The sequence below is a fragment of the Dreissena polymorpha genome, chromosome 1 (assembly GCF_020536995.1).
Source record: "Dreissena polymorpha isolate Duluth1 chromosome 1, UMN_Dpol_1.0, whole genome shotgun sequence".
Taxonomy (NCBI): domain Eukaryota; kingdom Metazoa; phylum Mollusca; class Bivalvia; order Myida; family Dreissenidae; genus Dreissena; species Dreissena polymorpha.
The window spans coordinates 135421452-135446789 of NC_068355.1; the positions used below are offsets into that span (position 1 = coordinate 135421452).

Here is a 25338-nt window from a genome sequence, read left to right on the forward strand (position 1 = left end):
CCGTGTTTCTCATTATTCTGAAAAGAAATTATTCTTATGTTAAATTTCATAAACTGTGACGAACGAAAGGTCCTGCAAGATTGCACGTAAACCGTAAAAAAAGACTAATTATCGGCTAATAATTTATCATGCTTGTAAAACTTGGACTTATTGATTTGCATCCCTTCAATAAGATGGATGTGTTTTTTGCACGTGTATAATTTGTCGATTTTTTCAATATTCAATAAAATGGGAGTGGATATTACTACTTGGCGTGTGCGAATTAGATGTTTTGTGGTTAAACAAAGTCGTGCTAAATGTGTAAAGGTTCTTATTTTGTCTAAAGGAGTTAAAAAGTCGATTTCTCTCATTTGGCGCCTGAGCACGTGCATGGCTATCTTGATAATTCTGTGTGGCGATGTGGAGCGAAATCTGGTCCGCCCAGACAAGACCCGGCACGTAACAAAAAGCAGCTTCTAGACTCACGGGCCTGTGAAGGTCTCTCTAAAGCCACAACCCCTCGACACGATGCATTAGACGGCGTGGTGACGAGACAGCGGACAATGTCATATTATGCCTTTTCTCAACCGTCGCCATCGCCATTGAATAACAGCGGGACTACTCAAAACAACCAAAGTAGGTCAACCATTGATTCCAGTAATGATTCTGAAATGTTTACTTTTCTAAGGAATATGAAAATCGACCTTTATAAACAAAATAAATGCTTAGTCACAGAAATCGGCGGTATGAATACTCAGATTGACTCAATTTTTGTTCAACCATCAGCGAATTAAAGCAAACAATGACCGGCTTAGGAGTGATAACTTATTACTACGAGAGGAAGTGTCACAAATGAAGAATAAGTTGGATCAGATTGAAATCCAATCCCGACGAAACAATCTTCGCTTTAACGGTATAGACGGATATTTAAATGAAAACTGGAATGTTTCGGAAAGAAAAGTACGATCATTTCTAAAAGATACATTGAATTTTGGGGACGAAGCAGATACGTTCGAAATCAATCGTGCGCATCGCATTACAATCTCGGGACCCAAGCAAATGTACAATCATGGTACGGTTTACACGGTTCAAGGACTGTGAACTGATTTTAGGACGGGCGAATAGGCAGCAACAACATAATCGGTCATACTCTGTTCAACAGGACTTCAGCGACAAAGTACGTAAACATAGACACATTCTCGGAGAGCGTATGGTACAAGAGAGAAGAAATGCTAACTATGCCGTTATACGTTATGATAAATTATTTGTGAATTACCAAGTGTACAAATACAACTACATTACACAGTCAATTGTTCCCATTGGTACCCGGCGACCTACAACTCGACAACGTCCTGCACGTGGGATACCACGTGGTCACCCAGACAACAATAATGATGCACATCACCGATTGGATGGTAACAACAGGATCAACCACGTGAATGATGACGTAAGTGAACGCATCCCGCCATATGATGGGAATCCGCCAACCAGAGACAATATAAGCTCTCACGAGGATGACGTACGCTCCGACACTTCATTCATGGACTCGGAATTTGGCCGTAACCCAACAAACAATGACAGCACGAGGAAATCGCTCGATATAAATATCGCTAGCTGGAATATTGCAGGCTTACGTAAATACATATCCAATCTAGAATTTAAAACGTATTTATCTTCATTTGATATTGTTAGTCTATGTGAACTTGGGGAAACTGTTGTGGTGAATTTAATTCATTATTAGAATCCTACACATGTTATGATCATGTTAGAGAGTTAAATCCTAACATTATACGTAACAGTGGAGGATTATGTGTTTTTATTTCTAACCATTTACAGAAGTTAAATATAATCTCGCGTATTAATACTCACTTAAATGATTGTGTTGTGTTGTACTGTAAATTTTCTTAATTGTTTAAGTCAAAAGATGTCATTATGTATTACACTTATATCTCTCCAGAGGGGTCATCAATATATAACCTAACAGATGAGAAGAATGGTATACATTGTATGTTTTCTAACTTAGAACAGCTAAAATTTACATATCCCGATGCTCTATTTTTCTTATCAGGAGACTTAAATTCTAGAACGCAAGATTACTTAGATTTCATACCTTGCGATGATTTAAATAATATATTTGGAGACATAGATTATGAAGGCAGTGATTTTGATATGCAACGCGCGAATAGAGATAACTTAAGGGGAAATAATTTTGGAAAATCGTTAGTCAATTTATGCTGTGTGTTTGATGTACATATTCTAAATGGAAGATTCGCGAACGATAAGGAAGGCCATTTCACATGTGTTTCAAACGAAGGGGCAAGTGTTGTAGATTACATGATTGCTTCATCAGAATTGTTTTCGAGAATAATTGACTTCAAAGTACTTGACCGCTCAGAATCTGAACATTGTCCAATTAACTGTCGAATAAACTTGGAACATATAAATAACAACCGCAATGATTTTGGTAATAATGAAGAAGTTTCGCGCGTAAATAAATACACATGGCAAGAACGATTTTCTGATGCCTTTCGCGTTAATATAAATACGCTCTTAAATGAAACTTATAATATAATAATGAATCTCATTACTACAAATGTTGAAGCGGCGACTGACAAAATTAAGGCTGTATACTATGAGGCAGGCAAAAATATGCTTGTATTACCTAACTACAGCGAACGCCAAGAAGAAGAAGAAGATTACCTAACTACAAACGATCTTTTCAGCCACTTTGGTGGGATGAACAATGTGATAATCTTAAGAAACAAAAATACACATATTTACGTAAATTTCGAGTTTCAAATTTAGCATCTGATCTGAATGAGTATAAGGATCGCAGACAAATATATTTAAAAATTATTGCAATGCTAAAATGTTTGAGTTACAAAGAAAAAATAGAGCGGAACTACTCCAGAATCGACAAAATCCGAATTTCTTGTGGAAAAAAATTAAGCAAGCTAAACAAAACATTACTACTAGTATCGAGGCCAATGAATGGCACGACTACTTTCGTAGTTTATTATACAGCGATCAAGCGCCGTGCATTGTTATAAACAATAACGCAGATGCCATAAACGATGATGGGATTTCGTTAAATGAGCCCTTTACACTCGCAGAAATCGAATATCAAATCCGTTATTTAATAAATAATAAAAGCAGTGGCATCGATGGAAGACCAGCTGAGTTTTATAAAAATTCATTAAACAATATTACACCCTTCTTACTATTACCTTTTAATCGAATTTTTGATTCTGGGTATTTTCCTAAAACTTGTGGTCAGAGTATAATATGTCCAATTCAGAAATCTGGACCTACTCATATTCTTGGAAATAACCGTGGAATCTCTAAACTAATATAATGTACAACATATTTGCCGGTATATAAAATAAACGATGATATGAATGGGCGGAAGGAAACAATAAATTTGATGAATCGCAAGCAGGGTTTCGGGCCGGCTATTTAGCTATAGATAATGTTTTCTGCCTTCAAGCGATGGCTCAAAAATATTTGTCAAAAAAGGGGGGTAGCTTATATATATACTTTAGACAGGCATTCGATAAAATAAACCACCATGTAATGTTTCAAGCACTTACCAAAAAGGGAATTAAAGGTAAATTCATTGACATATTAAACAATATGTATAGCTCTCTCTTTTCCTGCGTTTAAGTACATAATACAACCGACACTAATTCTGCGGCGAAGTATAGAACCAATTGTCAAATTACTATATATGAATTTTTAGATGGTCGCTTAGCGACCGTCTAAGGTGGTAAGTATAAAATTTAGGTCGATACGCTTTAGCTACTCGGAGCCTAGTACCCGCTTACTACGCGTATCCGCGCGAGGAAGAGTTGTATAATTTATGCAAGAGGTTTGAGTTCTCCAATTATATTCATTCACAAATGGAAACATGATATTAATATCGTGTTAAATGCATAGTTTCGAACGGTGCTTTTATAAAAAAGAATCAATAAACAATGATCGTATTGTACGTGTCGCGGAGGAGATTGTTTACGACTGAATAAAATAGTCCACTTTCTGCAGCGTCTTCATGACGTAGTATTTGTGCTCAGTCCATTCATAATATGAGGCTATTAATAGATAATAGATGCGCCTGTCGATAAACAAAGAAAAGTCCACGGGCGATAACAACGCAATAGGTTACGCTCTCACATACACCTCAATGACGTAGTACAGGTCATTCGTAAATTGACGCTATTAATACGCTTATTTATATTCTCAATTTATATAAAACGTTGAACATAAGTTCAACAATAACTTCGGCGATACCATAGACAAAAACAAAAAAATGTTTCATAATCGCTTAACCCAAATATAACAAACAATTTATAATAATAATACGAATGACCTGTTTCGTAACCTCGTTCATGCTACTACAGCGGGTATTTCTGGAAAACGTTCTATGGTTCTCAACAGATAGCGGCGATCTTTTGTATTTACGGGTGCTAGCAACGCAATAGTAGAAGGTTAATAGAAGGTTTAGCTTGTTTATATTCACAGTTCTCAATACATAGACAGTAGGATATGAGTTCATCAATTACTACAGGCATACTATAGGCAACCTCGAAAATGCTTTATAATCGCTAAAACCGAAAACAACTAAATATATTATATTAAATAATTACAATAAATATATTTTAAAAATGTAGTCGGCGTATACGCTGACTTTGAAAGAAAGTTTGCAATTTACTTTTCTAAATAAATAAATACAATTAAACAAAAGTTAAACCATTGTGTTGTGTTTTTCACTTGTAAGTTGCATATTCATCGCATGAAATGTGTGTTAGCATTGTCAAACCACACATTAGTGTGAGTAGATAAAAAATATACTACGGGAGAGCACTTTATATGCGTCCTCATATGCCTTGTTATGAGTATCTTTCTTCACTATCGAAATATATCGTATATTGATATTTGATTTAAACGCAGTTTTCTATCGACACATTTAATCACACGTCAATAGCGCCGTCATGCGAAAATGGGTCTTATGCGTTTCGGCAAGCGTTTGTTAAGCCCAATATGTGCTTTTGCGCAGTCAGGCCATAGGCGATGCTGTTCGCTATAAAATCACTCAATATGTTATGTTTCTCCTTACCAGAAGGAGAGATAGCTGAGTGGGCTATTTATATGATGGGCGCATATGGAATAAGACCCATTTTCGCATGACGAGGGTCATTACAAATCTCATTGCGAATTGAAAATGCCACATTTAAGAACAATGCTTTTTGATACAAAATTGAATTCTAAATAGCAAACTTGTTAATAATGGCAGCCTATCCACACATTAAGGAATGATTTCCAGACGTGCTGACCATGTACGGCAAACATTGTGGTATGATAATTAAACGATTTTCTCTTATCGTGACACTATACTATTTCGCTAATGATTGTTTTCTCATCTTGGAGGCGAAAGTGAAATTCTGCGAGATGGATTGTAACGCGTAATTGTCACAGGGCCACAATTTGTGTCGTTTGAGCATACAGAGAGTAGTCCGGAATTCCTTACACTGAACTTTGCTACATCCTTTGAATTGAGCACATACGCAGTGATGTAGCAAAAAATCAGAAGGTGTATCTCGAATAAGCTTATTAAATATTCGAAAATATTCATGCGTGTCTGTTGGCGTTATGTAAAAGTCACTAAGATGAAAACTGAGTAAAACAGCTACGCCTAAAACCGCATTAGTGCTCTATACCTATGTGTGTCTGTTGGCGTAATGTAAAAGTCACTAAGATGAAGACTGAGTAAAACAGCTACGCCTAAAACCGTATTAGTGCTCTATACCTATGTTTATGTCAGCGTTGTTGACACCGTGTGAAGTGCTCGGGTAACAAGTAAAGCATAAACAGCAATGTTTATATACTTTTATTCCTCCATATACAAGATACGCAGATTATTGTATATTTTGAATTTGTATATGGTGTCAAAAATCAAAAGTTTTGTACACGGAACTTTCATTGTGAATTTATATTATTGGTGAGATAGTTATTTGATATTAGAAAAAAATATTCCTTTAATATGATGGTGACTGCAAATTTTCTTTATATTAAGTTCTCATTACCATTTTGATCATACTTTCTATGCTTTCAGAACGTCCAAAAAACATGTTGTTTTTATTTTGTCTAAGTTATTTCTATGAAATAATAAGGATGATAAAAAGTGCACACAAAACTCGACCCGTGCGCTATGACACACACTTTATAAAGTTGAATGGCGTGTGTTCATTTCAAACTTGCGATTGATTTTGAAAAATGAATTGCGTGTTAAATTATGCAATAGCGAACATCTTCAGTGCCTTCAGCGCTTTGATTTCAATGTAATATTGGTTCCCGTCAGGGTGACAAGACCAGTTCTACCATATTTGCTCTATTTATAGATGAATTATCAGTTATGCTACTTGAAACATGTGGGTCAGGAATTTTTATTTCAAATGAAATACCTGACCTTTATGTCTCATGTTAGCGGACGATATTGCTAGCTGTGCGGAAACGGCCGTTAAACTTCAACAACAGTTAAACGTTGTTGATCAATTTTGCATTAACACGGGAATGGAGATTAATTTAGATAAAACTGAAGTTATTGTTTTTAGAAATGGCGGACCTTTAAGAAATTACGAGCGCTGGACATATCGGGGTACGAAATTAAATACCATTTTCGCTTATACATACATGGGATTATTGTTTACATCCAAATTATCGTTGAACGCGGCGCAAGAAAAACAAAGTTCACAAGCCCAAACAGCAATATTCTCAATTTATAGTTATAAAGGGACTTTTGGAAAATTCCCTATTAAAGAACTCTTTTTACTTTTTGATAGCATCGTAAAGCCAATATTGTGTTATGGCTCACAGATATGGGAATATGAATATGTAAATGCCATTGAAACTGTCCAAAATAAATTTTGTAAACGCATTTTGCATGTAAGGAAAAATACTTATATATGTATCGCCCTTGGCGAATGTGGCCGACTACCCTTATCTGTTACATATTTTGTTAATTGCATTAAATATGTGTGTAAACTGTTAATGATGCCTAATAACAGATTTCCTAAACAATGCTATAATATGTTAATATCATTAGATAACGCCGGGCGTACTTGCTGGGCAACACATGTAAAATCTTTAATATTTGTTTCTGATTCGCCTGGATCTCTCAGGATATTGGCAACGTAGACTTATTTGTGTGTAATTTTCGTCAGCGTATAATTGATAGCGTCACACAAAATTGGCACAGTGACATAAACAATGCATCTAGAGGTAACCATTATAAGAACTATAAATCTCTACTTTACACCGAAAGATATTTGCAGTTGGAAATTCCGCTAAAATATTAGATAGCCTTTGCCAAGTTTAGATGCTCCAATCACAAATAACTATTGAAATTGGTAGGCAGTTGCATCTTGAATATAATTTGAGAATTTTTAATTTTTGTTTTATCGAGAAACATTTATTTATTATTGACTGTGAATACCATGCGTGTTTTCAATGTAGTAAACATGACGTTGTCCGTATAGAATTTCTATATAACTGGTATATGGCTTGAAATTCTGTACATGGCTTTTATAATCTGATGAGCAAAACAGATAATGACACACTATTGAAATTGTGTTTGTATGTGTATCATCTTTTGAACAATATTGAATAGCTGATATATTTTTAAAGTAACATTAACACAATGTAATATATTGACATATTTTAGTATTAAGAAGATGTGTATAATCTTTTGAACAAAAATGAATAAGCTGATATATTTTTAATGTAACATTAACACTATGTAATATGTTGACATATTTTAGTATTAAGATGATGTGTTCGCAACTACAAACATGTGTTATATTTTGTATTAAATACTGTGTATTTTGGGCCAACGGCCTTTATTTACTTAATAAACTGAGTTGAGTTGAGTTGCATGAGGTCGTAAACGTTTTGTGGCTCGTTATGCAAACGAATAACAAACCATTACATGAAACAGCTTGCATGCAAAATCATATTCTTGTTATGAAGGGAGTGTACAACATTAACATTTTATTTTTGAGACAATATTGAAATAAATATCAAAATGCAGTTTCGTCCAAAACATTGCAAGATGGTCAAACGCTCGTGAAAGTGACTTTCGGACGCAAGATTGTTCGATCACTTCTAAGAAAACATCTCATTATCTAGATTATAACTTACTTGAATCAAAATAAAGTTGACAATTACTCAGATTCATATATTTCCCGGAAATTATACCTCTTACACAGCACATAATTTTTAAGATACTAAACATGGGCAGTACTCATCCACAGAAACAAACTCGTCAATGACTTTTTCTGGAAAACTAAACAAAATTACAACAATAACAACAACATCACATGTGCATGTTTAGTTTTAATACCCTATTAAAGTTAATTATAATGCATATAGTCTATTAATATTTCGCAGGTCAAACTATGTTTTTTGAAGAACATTTTGGAGTACTTCTTACAAGTTTACGACAAACAAGATTTTGTTGGTATTTAGGTTTATGTAAGACTGATGACCCCTCAAAACGACGCCGATTTTGTTCCAAGATGAATAATTTTAACACAACTTTGAAGAGGACCTATATATGACGCTACTTACCAAACATTTAAGTCGTGTGCTAATGCTTTTTTAGACAAGAAGAATTTTCCTGTATATGTTTATGTATATTGTGTGACCCCTGCTGCATGGCGATTTTTACTCAAGGGAAACAATTTCAAGTAAATTTTCTAGAGGACCTCTAGATGATGATAAAGGCAAAATCTGAAAGAATATAGCAAAGCGTTTTTTTTTCAATGTATAAATGGTGAGGCCAGATTTTACTCAGTAAAATAAAAAAAAAAACAATCGACAAAACACTTGGTAGAGGACATCTAGATAATGCTATCTACCAAATACAAACGCTTTGTTCTTTGCGGTTTCAGACATTTATAAAAGCTTTTCCTGGGATGAGGCTAGTTTTGAGCCCAGGATCATTATTTGATCAAAGTTTTTTGTGAAACGTTATTTAAGGTTCGATACCAAATATTAAAATATTGAGGACATTTTTTTAATTTTTCATTTTCAACCCCCTTTCCTCCAAAAACTTAACGAGAGCGTCGACCTCGTTTAAAGTATATTTGCAAGATACAGGGAAGTTTCTGCTGAAGTAACAGTTGACTGAAAAAAAATCTAAAAGGCTATTCAAAAGAAACGTTTTTTTAGAATTAATACAAATAAGTGAAGCAAGAAGTGGTTAAATATTGCAGACCATCCTTAACAACGGAAAATCAGAAATATGAATCAAGGGAGCTTGGTATTTTGCTAGCAAGTAAATACCCGAATGTAAATGTTATTTCTGATTGGCTAGAAGTTTATGTATGCTCCTGTTTTAATTAACGTTATCATAACATCATTTCTATTTACGAGACTGAACGACTTTTTCTTTCTGAAGCTAAGGTTAAAGTTATATATATTATTTTTTTCGCTTGTTACTATTCATTATACTATTACGATCACTTCATTTTCATTTAATCAATTAGGACAATTCGTTGTTGTTGTTGTTGTGTTGTTGTTGTTATTGTTATATTTACCGACTCCATTATATACGCATACTATTTTATGTACGCTGTTTTTGGAGTACACAAACTGAAGTTGTTAAACCTTATTAAAAGTATTCAAATAATTTCTAATTTGCAGATTAATATCATAATACTGTTATTTGACCGCCTCTCTTACTGTCCAAATTCGCAAGGTAAATGTTTGCCGTCACAAAATGTAATGATATTGCAGCCCTCAAATAAACTTGACAGTCTTCTGCAAGAAACAATATAATTATCTATCCGTTAAAACTATTTAAAGTAACGTACCCAATTAATAAATACATTGAATAAGTATGTTATCTCAAAATGAAATACGACGGGATTCACTTTGTAAAAAACACAGAACCGAGTATGCAAAAAGTGTAAGGACAATATTTATTGGAATGATGGCATAAATGAAACAAGTTGTGGAACTACGATAATTTCATCAAAGTCTTATTCCAATTCATATTTGTAAAGGGACCTTCTCACAGATTTAATTCTTGGCATGTTTTGAAGTGTGTCATTAAATACTTTATATTGATAAATGTAAACATTGGATCTTAAAAGCTCCAGTAAACAAAAAACAAGAATAAAATTAAGGAAAGCAAAAATTAACATTCCACTGAGCTCGAACCACAGACCCCTGGAGTAAAAGTCTATCGCTCAGACCAATCGACCATCCGTGCTCATACAATTAGGGATGTATTTATAATTTATATAAGCAATTTTCGTAGTATCACAAAATATAACGACAACAACAGAACTCTCCAAATTATTTAATCGTTTCGCGTTGCAACGCTTTGTAATTTTCAGGATTTTAAATCGTCAAAATATGCACATAATAGATATTTTAGAGCATGGTAAATGTATTACTGTTTTCTCGCAAATATCATAACTACAGCGAAAATTTGCAAATCTGAAACATTAAAAAAAATATATAATCCCTGTCATGGACGTCATAAAAGAGTGCATACGAGATGTTTGATTATGAATTTTAATGCACGTTAGGTTTTTTTTTTATTTACAAAACAAATACCAAAAAATATAACTGTCATAAATGAAATATAAATCAGTTTTATTATCTTAATATTAAGATGGATTGAAACATATACCATTTTTGCTAGTTAAAGTCTATGAAATTTTGGATGACTTCTAATCAAATGGAATTATTTTTATTTGGGGATATTAAATGTCCACTTTATTAAAAAAAGATTTTATTTTAGGCTCAATTGAAAAGGCATTTATAATTCAAAATTCTTCACAACTTTCATAAAATGCGTGAAGTGCAAACTCGAAGTCCTTAAATGCTCAATTTTCAAACCTGGAGGGACTGATATATTTCGAAATTTCTTAAGTTTATTCTTTATTATAGCCTCAATTACATACAATACAACAATACAAACATACATATATATATATATATATATATATATATATATATATATATATATATATATATATATATATATATATATATTAGAAAATTGTATGTAACCTTTCTAAATTAGAAATATCAGAGACTGCAATTATAATCATATAAACCCATATGTTTACATGTATAAAATTATCAGAGCTAAAATTCTGTACAAATCAGCTCCATGTTACATTATAAAACCAAGAGGCTGTTGCTAATCCTTTTAAAAAAACAAATTGTTAAAATAATTGAATTTAAATATTGAGTTAAAAAAAAGAGCACTATTACACTATAGAGAAACAGTTTAGAAAATCGAGTATCGCACCGATGAGATCGAAATGACCTGATTAGCAACAACTTCTTAGACGTCTCTAAAATACATTTTTTACTTAAACAAAAAAAACAAAAAAAAAGTGTGGGGTTTGATCAGCCCTCAAACCAATTTGAACCCCCAATTCTTTGCATTGACTGTTTAAATGCAGCTCCGCGTGTTAATAATTTAATGTTAATCGTTTGTGTTCTGCAATAAAATAGTGGATACGACCAAGAATTCTCTCTTTGTATATTTTTCGCAAACAAAAACTGCACATTAAATACCGGAGTGTCATTTTTGCTATTCGGACAATCACACCACTTGTAGCGCATATTACCTTAGCCGATTATCTTAGCAGACTTAGCTGTCCATGTGACCTGCCTGTTTTCATGACAACAGGTTTTCAAAATATACATGATATCAAATGCAAAGTTGTGTGACGGCATTCGTAAGAGTATTTGGTATTCTTTGCAGTACAAAATCTTGCGGAACGGCTACTTTGAACATGTTTGGGGCCACGCACGGCACCTGTAGCTACGGTTCCGAGACACGGGGTGCGAGTATGAATGCCTATTTTAATAAATATATGAACAAACTCTTGCTAATAACAACTTATTGTTCATATTAACTGTTTCTAATAATGGTTTTCATAATTATACAACTTAATGGCCCATTCAGCGAAATTGACACTAAATAACCCATTTTCCATTCCAAATGTTGCGCATATTTTATGTATTAATGTTAACGACCCATTCAGTGATATCGGCGAACCATTAAGTGCGCGTTAATATAATCCGCCATTATTTATTTAATCTTGCAGATAATTAATAAAGTGCCAGCTTCATAAGCAATTATTTAAGGTAGGTTAGGAAATTATCTACCATAGGTATATACCATTCTGACAAGATATACAAAGAAAAGTTAAAGTAATAAATTGACGAATGTATAAACAACTGCATTAATTCATAATTGACACAACATGTCTGGCATGTGATAAAACAAATTAATTTAACATTTCGTTTTTGTTTTGACACATTGTATTTAATGCGGATGTAGACCTTAACAGATTTATAAGATTTATACTAATAGTAAAGAAATATTCAACTTAGATTGTAAATTGCTATATCGCATAACGCCAATAAATTAATTATGTAAGATTCTGTTCTGATCGCAATACCTACATTTTGTTTGTACTTTGCAGAATATAAATATCGCTATAAAAAGGCTTACATTGCTTTCATTCTTTCAGGGCCCTCGTTTGGCCGTTTTTGAGGCCGAAATTCGGCCCCATACCCCCCTAAAATAGTATACTTTAACCCCCTATTTCAGCCAAAAATTCCAACCTCAAAATTTTTATTTTTTATTTTTAACTTTTATACCTATGTTGCCAGCTGGTATCGTGCTATAAACCTTTAATTAAATGTATATTAATGTAAATAACATTAAAATAGAGCAATATTAAGTGTTGAATGATTGGTGAAAAGATCTTGTAAAATTCCCCTTTTCGCCCAAAACGATGTGAAATTTCCCCCTCTAAGGGCCCCGGCCCCAATCCCCCAAAGTGTAGCAAGGCCTCTGATTCTTTATCCACAAATCTCAATTTTGATCTCAGTAAAAAATGACTCTGTGGTGACAGGCGTCGCTGTTTGGAATGACAATGTTTGCATATATTATCCTCGCACCCTTGAACTTTAAGCCATTCAGTGTTCGACAGATATACAGGTCGATAGACAGTTATATCGTAAGAAACCCGATGCAAGGTTTCATTTGTGTCATGAAGCTCCTGTTACTAGGTCGAGAGCTAGTTATATCGTAAGAAACCCGATGCAAGGTTTCGTTTGTGTCATGAAGCTCCTGTTACTATGTCGATAGACAGTTTTATTGTTTGAAACTCGATGCAAGGCTCCCTTTGCGTCATGAAGCTCATGTTACAAGGTCAATAGACAGTTATATCGTTAGAAACCCGATGCAAGGTTCCCTTTGCGTCATGAAGCTCCTGCTACTAGATCGATAGACTGTTCTATCGTAAGAAACTCGTTGCAAGATTCCCTTTGCGTCATGAAGCTCCTGTTACTAGATCGATATACAGTTATATCCTAAGAAACTCGATGCAAGATTCCCTTTGCGTCATGTAGCTCCTGTTACTATGTCGATAGACAGTTATATCGTAAGACACTCGATGCAAGATTCCCTTGCGTCATGAAGCTCCTGTTACTAGGTCTACAGGCAATTATATCGTAAGAAACTCGATACAAGGTTTCCCTTGCGTCATGAAGCTCCTGTTACTAGTCTACAGGCAGTTATACCGTAAGAAACTCGATACAAGATTTCCCTTGCGTCATGAAGCTCCTGTTACTAGTCTACAGGTAGTTATATCGTACGAAACTCGATGCAAGCTTCCCGTTGCGTCATGCAGCTCCTGTAACTAGGATGATAGACGGTTTAATACAGTTAAAACATAACGAAGATATAAACAGCTGCATGAATGCATAATTGACACACAACAGGTATGGCATGTGTTAAATGAATTAAGGTAGTACAACTGTAATCATTTCCCGTGTTATTTTGTAAGATCGGTTGACAGAATTAGGGACTATACGGACCATGGACCATACGGCCAAGACCATACGGCCCAGATAAGCGGAACATACGGCCCAGATATGCGGACCATACGGCCCAGATTAGCGGACCATACGGACCCGATTTGCGGACCATACGGAACATGTCTGAATTAATTTTCATTTCGTGTGCCACTCCTTCAATACTGTGTAAATACAGTGAATAAAATATTAAAGTTGATGTTATAGAGAATACATGGTTGGTGCCGAGATGGAGAAAGTTTATTCGGTGAGACATAAAAAAAGAAAATAGGTCGAGCTTTAGCGAGCTCTATTTTTCTTTTTCGGGCCGAACCGGATCAACTTTCTCCACCTCGGCACCAACCATATATTCTATTTATCCTGCCTCATGCCGTTGACACATTTTATCAAAGACAAATGATACATTGACATAACAATATAAATATGCTCGTCTAGCTTCCTACATGTACACAACATTCCAGACGACCGAATAACTTCCGATTGTGTCACGTAAAAATAGTTCCACTTTAAACTGTTCCTTTTAATACTTTCCTATTGAAAATATGAGCAGAAATAAAAACTAATCGAGAATTAATATTTTTCTTGGTAAAAACTGAATAAAAATGCAGCAGCAAAACAAAAACTAAATTTTATTTAACTTAATGACAACTTAAATCCATTGCTTATAACAATACATTTACAACTATATACACATGCATTTCTATTCTTCCATCCGTTTGTCAAAATCCATTTTCTGTTTTTTCCATCCCTATTATCGAAATGTTTTTTAAACCACACTATTTATGAAAGCGTTTGTATCGAATGCTAACCACTCTGACCCAAACTCTGAGAAACTGGATAGTATGTCTTGTCTGAGAAATGACGTCACACTAGAGTAGATACGTCATAAATTGCGTAATCAAGTAGATGAAAATGATAAATACGGAAAGCTGGTTCGGTAATATATTAAAAAGAAAAAAAAGATGATATTTAATATAACGATAACATGCATGATGCGTTCCAATAAATTTCAAAGGTCGAATATTAGAATATGTTAATCGTCACAGCGTGCGTAGTAATACACTACTTCCTGTTGACCGGAGATAGGAAAATTTATTCGACCCTGCTTTATTCGGTCAATGCTTGCAACAGAGGCAGGATATAAGACATTAATGACAACATACTCGTTCAAATTTTAACATTTGTGAACGATACGAAACATGTCAGAATTAATTTACATTTCGTGTTCCACTCCTTCAATATTGTATTAATACATAAAATAAAATATTAAAGTTGATGTAATGACATAAATGACAACATACTTGATTAAATTTGAACATATGCTGACCATACGGACCCGATTTGCGGACCATGTCAGAATTAATATGCATTTCATGTACCACTCCTTCAATAATGTATTAATAAATTTAATAAAATATCAAAAGTTGCTTTAATAACATTAATGACAACATACTTTGAATTTGAACATTTACGGATCATACGGCCCAGACTATAAGAAAGAAAATTGAAGAAGGAAGTGGGACAAACTGGCAGAATACCTGTGCCAGATAAATTGACACCACTTGAAGAAAAGGTAGTTATAAATTTAATTTGTGAACAATAAAGGATGAATTTCACTCTAGACAATCATTCCTATTCATTTATGTTGATTCCATACGGTATTGCAAATTGCTAAGCCTATAAATCTTCATTGACAGTAAAGTCAAACATATTGAATTGTATTTTAAAATGCAACTATGAAAATTTCATAGTTATACTAATATTATTTTGGATTAAGTTCTTGAACATTTAACTGTCAACAATCTATTAGCCTTGTTCCGGCAATTAGGTAAATATGTAGGTCTGCTCTTTATTTCTTTTTTACTCTAACTAGATCCCATATCAATTTTTATATGAACTTTACATCTTTGGTGAATGGAACTTTTTTAATGGATTAATGACAATTTCAGGTGCTTACCATCATTCCTAAAGTATCAATTGAGGGCGTGACTGCAGATGGGGATGTGTTTACAGACAATCTAAAAGGTAATCTGAATAATTAATATACATAAAAAACCAGCATATGATGAAAAAATCCTCATGATATGTTAGCTATTAGCAAAAATAGCATACTGGCTAAGAAAAGCGAAAATCCATGGTATGTTTTTAGCTCGGCTGTTTTAGAAGAAAACCCGAGGTATTGTCATAGCCAGCTTGTCGTCCGCTGTCCACGTCGTCCAAAAACTTTGACATTGGCCAATAACTTTTGCAATATTGAAGATAGCAACTTGATATTTGGCATGCATGTGTATCTCATGGAGCTGCACATTTTAAGTGGTGAAAAGTTAAAGTGAAGGTCATCCTTCAAGGTCAAAGGTTAAGGTCAAAGGTAAAAAAAACAACTGTACCCACAGCCGAGCGTTGGCATTCGATTTGCGATGCTCTTGTTAATCTAAGTGACACAATGACAACATGAAAATGTTGCGAACCTTCTTGTATAAAATTGAGCATATGGAATAGCATAAATATGTCACTATTTACAAATTAATATGTACTTTTTAATACAATATCACTGCTAATTGAGTATTTCCGCTTTGTGAAGCAAATTAACAAGATAAAAACATGAAAACGTTATAGTAGTTCTTTGTGCACAATTGACTGGAACGATTATTAATATATGAATAGTTGAAGTAGGTTTGCATTGCCTTATCTATTCCATTTTGCCTTTATTTTCAAAATCCTCCATTGAGGAGAAATTCGAGACTGAAGAAGTGCCATGTACACACAATGGTAATATTTTGTGTTCATTGTTCAGGTCATTGTGTCAGCCTCCTCAAGCAAATAAATTAAAACTTCAGTTATTGAACATATGTTTATTTCATATTTTTTATAGTGATCAATATTATGTGTTTAAGTTATCAATATAACATTATTCAGGGATTCTGCTGTCGATCGCCATATACGCTCATGTCATAATTGTTTGCCTGTCTGTATTATATATCAATTGCCCACAATAATTTATGATACGTATTGTAAATCAACATAGATTTATTACAAGTGTTGCTGCAAAACTGTGTTAAAATCACAAATGCAGTTTTGATTTATTTCTTTTTCAAGAAAACAAAATGGTTTCACTAGCTGAAAATGTTGCACCACTTCAATTGACTGAAAACTTAAAGACTCAAACACAAGTTGCATCAACCAGCTGTGAGAAATTAGAAAACAAAAAACGGAAGACAGACGCAACAAATAGTAATTATTAGTTGTTTCTATTAATTATAGTGAACCTGACTACTTAAAATTTCAAACAGTTAAAATGTAGCAATTTATGTTTTCTATTTTTTCTTAGTTTGTCATTTTACTCTCGGTTATATGGAGATAAAGTTTTGCTGCATTTTTAACTATAATTTATTAACCTATTAACCAGGGTATGAACTTGTGGGTCTGTGTATTTTAAAAAATAATTTTACTACATCATTAAACTGAAGGATGTTATTAGGGCATTATTGTCTCACACATGTTAAGTTTTGATTCAGAAATCTAGAAAAAAATTAAAATACATAAAGTAACTTTTAGAATCAATACCAGGTCAAGTACACTTATTTGTGTGTCTTATAATTGTGTTATGAATGTGCCATATGTTTTGTTTAACATTTAATTTTGTTTAATGAACAAAGTATAATGTATTACATTTATTTACTTGCAGCCACATTGTCAAGCATGTAGGAACAGCGTGACGAAAACTCAGTAGGAGATGTTGATTGCATCAAGGGAAAGAAATGCCATTTTGAAAGACATTAACAAAAATCTCGAGGAACTGGTTTCTTTAAAGAAAATGAAATTCTTAAATGCTCAATTGATTCCCAAATTGTAAATTGGTTTTAAATGTGACGATTTTAGGTGGTAAGTGTTTCTATGAAGCGTATTAACTTAATAATTTAAATTTATTATTAATTGCCAGATGAATTATAACACTAGGCCCAGTTGGTATATTGTACTTTCTAAATAATAATAAATACATGTGAATGTTCTTTATGGTTTATTGATTAAATACAATTGTAGTTGCAATTGCAATTAGTTATCAAAAACCATACACATCATTATGATAAAAATGTCTATAATATTACTAAAAACTTGCACAGGTAGACAACAGTTTTTAACAGTAGCTGAAAACTTAATTATTGAAGGAGCATCATAAAATGGGTGTTTTTTGTATATACATTTAAACATTTGGCAAAAATCTATCATTTTTTTACTGGTAAACTTCTAGTTTTTAATGACAATAACATTCATATATATACACTCCACACTTTATATAATTAAGTAAAAATACATTCAAAAGCGCACCTTCTTAATGCATGTGGCTATGAGAATCCTTAGTACAGATCTCCAACACCCATTAGAGCTGATGGTCAGTGCTCTTTGCCTTTCTGTATTATATATCAATTGTCCACAATAATTAATGCAGTGTCCGAAAAATTTCTTATTTTTCAGGTAGCCCACTGGGCTACCAATAAAAATATTTGATAGCCCATAAAATTAACCTACAAACTGATAAGAGGCAAGTTTTCATCTTTATTTTATTTCTTCATTTACATATACATAATATGTATGCATACATATACATAATACTGCAATAAGTCTGATGTACACAGTAAATATCATCAATTAATGTTACAGTTCAGGCACCGTGTGCTTAACCAAAAACTTCTGTCCGCGGTGTTCACTTTTTCCGATGGGTGACATTTCGCAGGGGGGGGGGGGGGGGGCGGACACCCGAAATCGCCGCGATTGCATGCTATCGTTAAAAACAAATACCGAGTTTAAAAGAAATCAAGAGATTATTAAATCATTTATTTACTTGTGTCCGACTTTAAGTACTGTCCGAATTTACGTATTGCATCCGTATTTTACGACTCTTATGTGCAGTCAGTATACAATACAATACATGTTTCAATAATGAAGGAGCTGATACAGCGTAACGGTAACGATACAGCGTGTTTACATTATATTTTATTAAGAGGAAATGTCAATGCCAAATAAGTCGCGAGATACCCCGGTACTTTAGTTGAAATTCACAACGAAACTGTTAATGGAAATTAAATGATGAACCCGCTACGAAATTTAAATTTACAAATAAATACACCCGCGCCAATTTTCGCGCGCTTTTTATATAGAAAAAGAAATTCATTTATTTAATGTAGAATTTGTAACCTAAAATAGCTGTACACGACGCGTGCAACCCGTGTCAGGTGATTTACGTATGTTGCAATACAATGGTCCTGATTGGGAGCTTATTTTATCATTTAAATAGAACCATATGCCGAAATTCATTTGACACTTTCGAAAATTTCAATCGTTTGTGTTTATGACTCTTATCGTCTATATTACCCACCCATAATTTGGTTTTAAAAATATAAATCGAGCATATATGGGATTATCGATTAACAGTCGCTGCTTTAATCCACAGGTACTTGGGAAAAAAATTAACCTTATATATATAATAAGAGTAAAGGTAACCAACGATGTTTCACAGGTGTATTGAATAACACAATGCAACAGCATGAAAGATCAAACAATGCACACATATGTCGTTGTGGTTGTCAGCAGGAAGCGTCCATCTATAATAAAACACCTTTTATTTGATGAAAATCCACCAAGTATGTCCAAAACAGCTAAAAGTTTCACAAATATGACCCCAAAATCAAAGTGTGTAATTCCGGACGTCCAGCTGTCAGTAATGAATAAAGGCGATTTTCGGTCGATTTTTCACAAGAAAACAAGAACTTTCCTATAAACTCCACTTGGTCGATTTTCATCAAATAAAAGGTGTTCTTTTTACACCTGTGAAATCAAACAGAAAATAATCAGGAACGACAATTTCCTCCAGGATTTTGTGTCACAACGAGTCTTCCTTTAAACGTACAATAAAAGCAAAAAGAGTCGCCTTTGATTAGCCTGTGCGGACTGCACATGCTTATCTAGGACGACACTTTACGCACATGCATTAAACCCCCTTTTCACACAGTGAGGCTCATAATAAAGAGTTTAAACAAGAGCACTGCATAACGGGTGTCACGCTCGGCTGTTGTTGTTTTTTTATTTTATTTATTATTTGTTTTTTTTGGTGCTATTTCTTCCCCAATCAAAACCACCAAACGCTCTATCCCGCCCCTACTTAAAGTGGCCTTTTCAGAGATTTTGGCATATTTTTAAGTTTGTCATTAAATGCTTTATATTGATAAATGTAAACATTGGATCTTAAAAGCTCCAGAAAAAAATCAAGAATAAAATTTAAAAAAATGTAAAAAAGTAGCCGGTACCAGGGCTCGAACCAGTGACCCCCGGAGTCCTGGAGTTAGTCTGAAGTAAAAACGCATTAGCCCACTTGGCTATTCCGCCGGGAATACACAGTTTTAGTATTTTATACCTTATATAAGCAATCTTCGTAGTTTTGTAAATTTAAACGACAACAACAGAACTCTCCAAATTATTCAATCGTTTCGCGTTGCAACGCTTCATAATTTTTAGGCTTTCAAATCGTCAAAAGATACATAATGGCTATCTCACAAATATCCTAACTAAAACGATAATGTGCGAATCTGAAACACCTTTTTTAAATTTTGTCAATTTACCAAACCGTGAAAAGATCCCTTTAAACGATATCTGGAAACAATGTCCCCATCTCTTATGTTTTCGAGAAAAATTCTCTCTCTAAACAGCCTTGGAATCGCTTCAATATTTTGCGTCCTCTGTCATCGTCGACGAGGAAAACGACCGCCATTACGTCTGTTTACGTTTATTTACGGTTGACCTTACCCAGTCGTATATTTATGTATGAAATTTATGTAAGCTTAATTTACGATTTGCTTGATGAAACGCTATTTCACTGAAACATCGGAATTTATGCAAATCGTTATTTACAACTAGTCATAAATCGTTGATGAAACGGCCTCCAGTCAAGCGATTGACATCGGCTAATGTCGGTAAATACCGTAACTGAAGTTGTGATATGTCCGTTTTGTTCGGTTTATTATTTACACAATATAAATCTTAAATAAAAACATGTTTTATATATTTCAATAATAGATTGTATCGCTGATATGCATAGTACAATATATTACGACGTCAAAATAGATTTTTCTTTAAAAATTGTGTAAAATGAACCCAAAGTAATATATTTTCGCGACGACATAAAAAAACAACAATCGTGAATCGTAACAAAAAAGACGTCTAACGTGTAAAAAAGAAGCAGCAAAAAAGAAAAAAGTTGTACGTAGAGTGTAGTTACATTGACTGCCAGTGAGTAAACACTACAGCGTTTGGTAAAACCCACAGTCAATGACAATGGGGAAAATGGACCTGGAAAAGTGGAATACTTGTTGTCAACATAAAACTTGAAACAGGTGAGGTCACAGATATATGATCAGAGAGTTTATATAAAATACACATACGGTAATCAATTATATAGATATTTAGTTCGAAGATGTAAATTACGGGCATTATTATGATTATATTATTGTCTATGTCTATGCTCTCTTTCCTGTAAACATCGAGATAACGTAACCAGAAGTAATGTATCCTGGGCACCCGTATTACCGGTGACGTAAGCATGCATTTGCAAATAAATAATATTAGATGCAACTTCCGTATTTTTTTTATATATTTATCAGAATCATTCATTGTTCCTCAAAATAACACGAAACCTACCATATATATTAACGAAAACTCATTTTAATCCATCATAGAAGTAGGTCACTGTTCGCCATTTTGGTTTCTACTGTTCACTTCTATTACCGGTGATGACATAGTTTTCACTCAGACAAAAGACATTTTCAGAAAATCACAGTTTACTTAACTAAACTTTCGTACTGTCGAATATATACAAACAATATATCAAAGTTTAAAACATGTTGTGATTAATTTTCAAACAATAAATTACATTTAATATGAATGATGTAACAGGGTTTAAACATTCATATCAAGTATTAATGTTTTAATGTTAATATTCCCTTTTAACTCATGGTGTTAAAATGGTTTACTTATTAAGCAGTGATCCTGTGGCCAGTCTAAGAGTTGAAGTCAGTCAACCATATGATTATCATAGATCCACTTTATGTAATTGTTCAGTCAGGCTTGACCAGTGATTTTCCCGCCCTTTCCTTTGTCTACATGCCAATTGAGAAGTTTCGCTCAGTAATGCAAAGAGGAGATACGTACATCAGGGTTATGGAAACGCGCACCTGTTGTCTACTATGTAAACATTTGCAGACGGACTTTTCAAAACGATAGTTTTCATGAGAAAACTGAATGATCAACCAGATTGTGTGTGTGTAAATAACGAAAAAGTACATGGGAATTCGTGTTTTAATTCCAACTTACCCGAAGAAACGACATTATTTAGAGGATTTTTCGTTTTGACAGCTACCGGCAAAAATAGTAAACAGTCTCCGACGGAAGTTGTAAACGAAAATGCGCGTGCTGTGACGTTGTAGTGTATTTACAAACATCACCGGTAATTCGGGTACACCGGTAATAGGAGATAGATATGTATTCTTGTATTCACTTGTATCTTCGCTATAGTTATATTTGTTTCTGCATTTAGCAATGGTGGACAGCCTGGGTGGACCATCCGGTGTATACAATATCCTGTCCACATTTAACCTCAAAACAAAATCGGACACCAACTTAAAAATAATGGAACAGCCAGCTGGTGAGGTGATAGAGCAAGTTGCGACTGAATCAGCTAGAATTGAAGCTAGCGATGCTATCTTAAATGAAATAACGTAAGAATTGATTGTTTTAAATATCAGCGGTAACAATAAATGTCTGACCCATTCCCAAATCAAAATACAAGTATTTTCGCCCAATTAGCTGAAAATTTTCCCAATCCTAGAATAATAGCCAAAATAATTTGTCAAAATAACAATAATCTTCTTAAAAAAATCATGACTTTGTTTTTCTATAAACAAATTTTATGGCTGGTAGATGAGCAGTTCACACATTTTATTGCTGGTAGATCAGCAGTATGATTATTAACCTAATAAAAATCCAATATATTATATGTTTAGTTGCATTCTAAATGTGATATTGCATATCAATATTTTACTAGATTGCAATGTTAACTTTGTTTCCAGTTGAAGGAAGGGAGCTCCTGCAGGTTACTCATATGCATCGGTGGAAGTCCAGTCTGGTAGTCAGTTCGCAACATACTTCACGCCAACTGTTCCAATAAGTCAAGAGGGTTTACAAGTTACAGGCATTTCAATGACTGATGGGACAATGACATTCATTGGATAAGTTGTGCAGCCTGTGTCGTGACAATGACATTCATTGGATAAGTTGAGCAGCCAGTGTCAATATGAGTGGCTGTCGAAAGAATTATACATTGGGTTGAAAAGTTTCGAAATTTGTGCTTAGTTGTTCATAATGTTCGTCGATTGATTTAACAATTTTTGTTTAAATCTTGGCAAATGTAAGTGCAATTGATATTTTGTATAACTGTGCTTTTATCGATTCGCTATCAATATTCGGAAAATTATATCCAAAGCAGTCCTTGAAGCAAGTTGATTTAGTTTTAGGCTTGCCAAGAGTCACTTATTCTAAAAAAGTATTACATGAAATTGTTCTAAAACTATGTAAGTACTTAAAGGAATGATTTTAAAGAAAATTTCAATTACATGTTTTATTTTAGTGCCTTCAGTAGTTTTTCAGTAATTACAGGAGTCAGATTGTTCGCATTTCTTTATTTATTTTTAAGTTACAGTGATTTCAACTAAGGTAAGGAATATGGTACTGCATAATCTCCATAATGCCCTTTGTAAGTGCACAAAATTTCATCAAAGCACCCTTAGTACTTTCTGAGTTATCGTTGGATCCATTTTGTGTGATTTTTTGTTTCTATGTTTAGTAACAGTGACCTGATCAATCACATAAGGTGAAAAATGAAGGGTTGTACTTAATCCCTACATTCCCTTTTATATGCATGCCAAGTTTCATCAAATTTGCTTGAGTATTAACTATTTGTAACTAACTGCAGGGTATAGTGTAGAAAGCCATATCCATGTCAAAGGAACTTATAAGTATATGCTTATTTAGCTTTGTTGTGAAATTTTGCATTAATATTTTTGTTTATACATTGTTATTAAATTAATACAAGCTTGTTAGGTATGTGGTCATAATAATTTAAATCTAACAATGTTATAGATCTTGGTTAAGAGAGAAAAATACTTAGTTTAAAACTTTGTAATTTTGTTTCACTTTTCAGACCTACTCATGCCTCCACCCCCCACCCCCACCCCCACCTCACCAACGCCATCCCTACCCTACATTTGGCTTATTTAGCATTATTGCATAATGTATTAAATATATGTATAAAGAAAGTAAGAACATTGAAGGTGTTAACTGAATTGGTAAATGATTCTGTTTATTTTGCATATTTTGACCATTTGCCATTATGTGGTTTTGAATTTTTTGAAAAATCTTTCTAATAGTCCTATTAGATGTTAGTGAATTGTTCAAAATATACACGGGCAAATTGCTTTTTTTATTTTGATTTAAGCTAATCACATGTCTTTGCTAAAATATAAATGCTCAAAGTCAAAAGAAATAACCTACAACTTATAAAAAAAGAAAAAAAATATGGGTGATTTTTGCATACACGAGTCGAACTTGTAGTTTTGAAGGACCGTACATAATATTCAGATTTGTTTCATTATTGTTATCACTCAATTGTCTTGTATTATATTATGTTATCATCTGCAATCATATCCTGTACTATATATACAAACATTGTTAACAAACATTGCTTAAAATATGATTTTATTGAATTTATTTATCCCCAGGGGTATTTTAATTTAGAAGAAAATTCAAATTATGGGTAATCATACAGAAAAAAATCATGATTTTTTTTTTTGCATTAAAAGCCACCCTAAACATTTGTAATATGACCACATATGGTATGAAGTTTATGAAAATAATACTTTTAATGTGTTTTGGAACATTGCCCATTACAGTCGTATACCTTAATTTTACACGTCGTTTTTTGTTTTGACACACTGTATGCAATGCGGATGTGACCTTATATGATTTATACGATTTATAATAAAGTAAAAAGAAATATTCAACTTATATTGTCAGGGGCGAAGCTAGCATTTTTTTACCTGTAGACCCGGATATGATGCATCAAAACGGGGGGCCCGGGGGTCCTCCCCCTGAACTTGTTAAATCCTATTACGCCTGTGATGAGATTTGAAGCATATCTAGACAAATAATAAGATAAGAAAATATAAGACTTTGGCCTGTTTTTCTTTGATATTTTACTGTTTTATATCAATGTCAGAGAACTAAATTTTTCTGTATTATCTTTATACCAGAGAACTAAATTTTAAAACTTTATGGAACAGATAAACATTTAAAAGTGTAACACTCCACTTATTCACAAGTCAAACCATGGGAATTCTTTCAAAT

At 33.5% G+C, this 25338-nt stretch overlaps 1 long non-coding RNA gene across 1 annotated transcript; it reads left to right on the forward strand.

Annotated features, from left to right (window-relative positions):
- The first annotated feature begins 20875 nt into the window (after nt 1-20875).
- Nucleotides 20876-24683, forward strand: LOC127867199 (uncharacterized). The gene is made up of 3 exons (XR_008043363.1): nt 20876-21275; nt 22475-22655; nt 23007-24683. It is a non-coding gene; the product is annotated as an uncharacterized LOC127867199 (long non-coding RNA).
- Nucleotides 24684-25338: the final 655 nt, after the last annotated feature.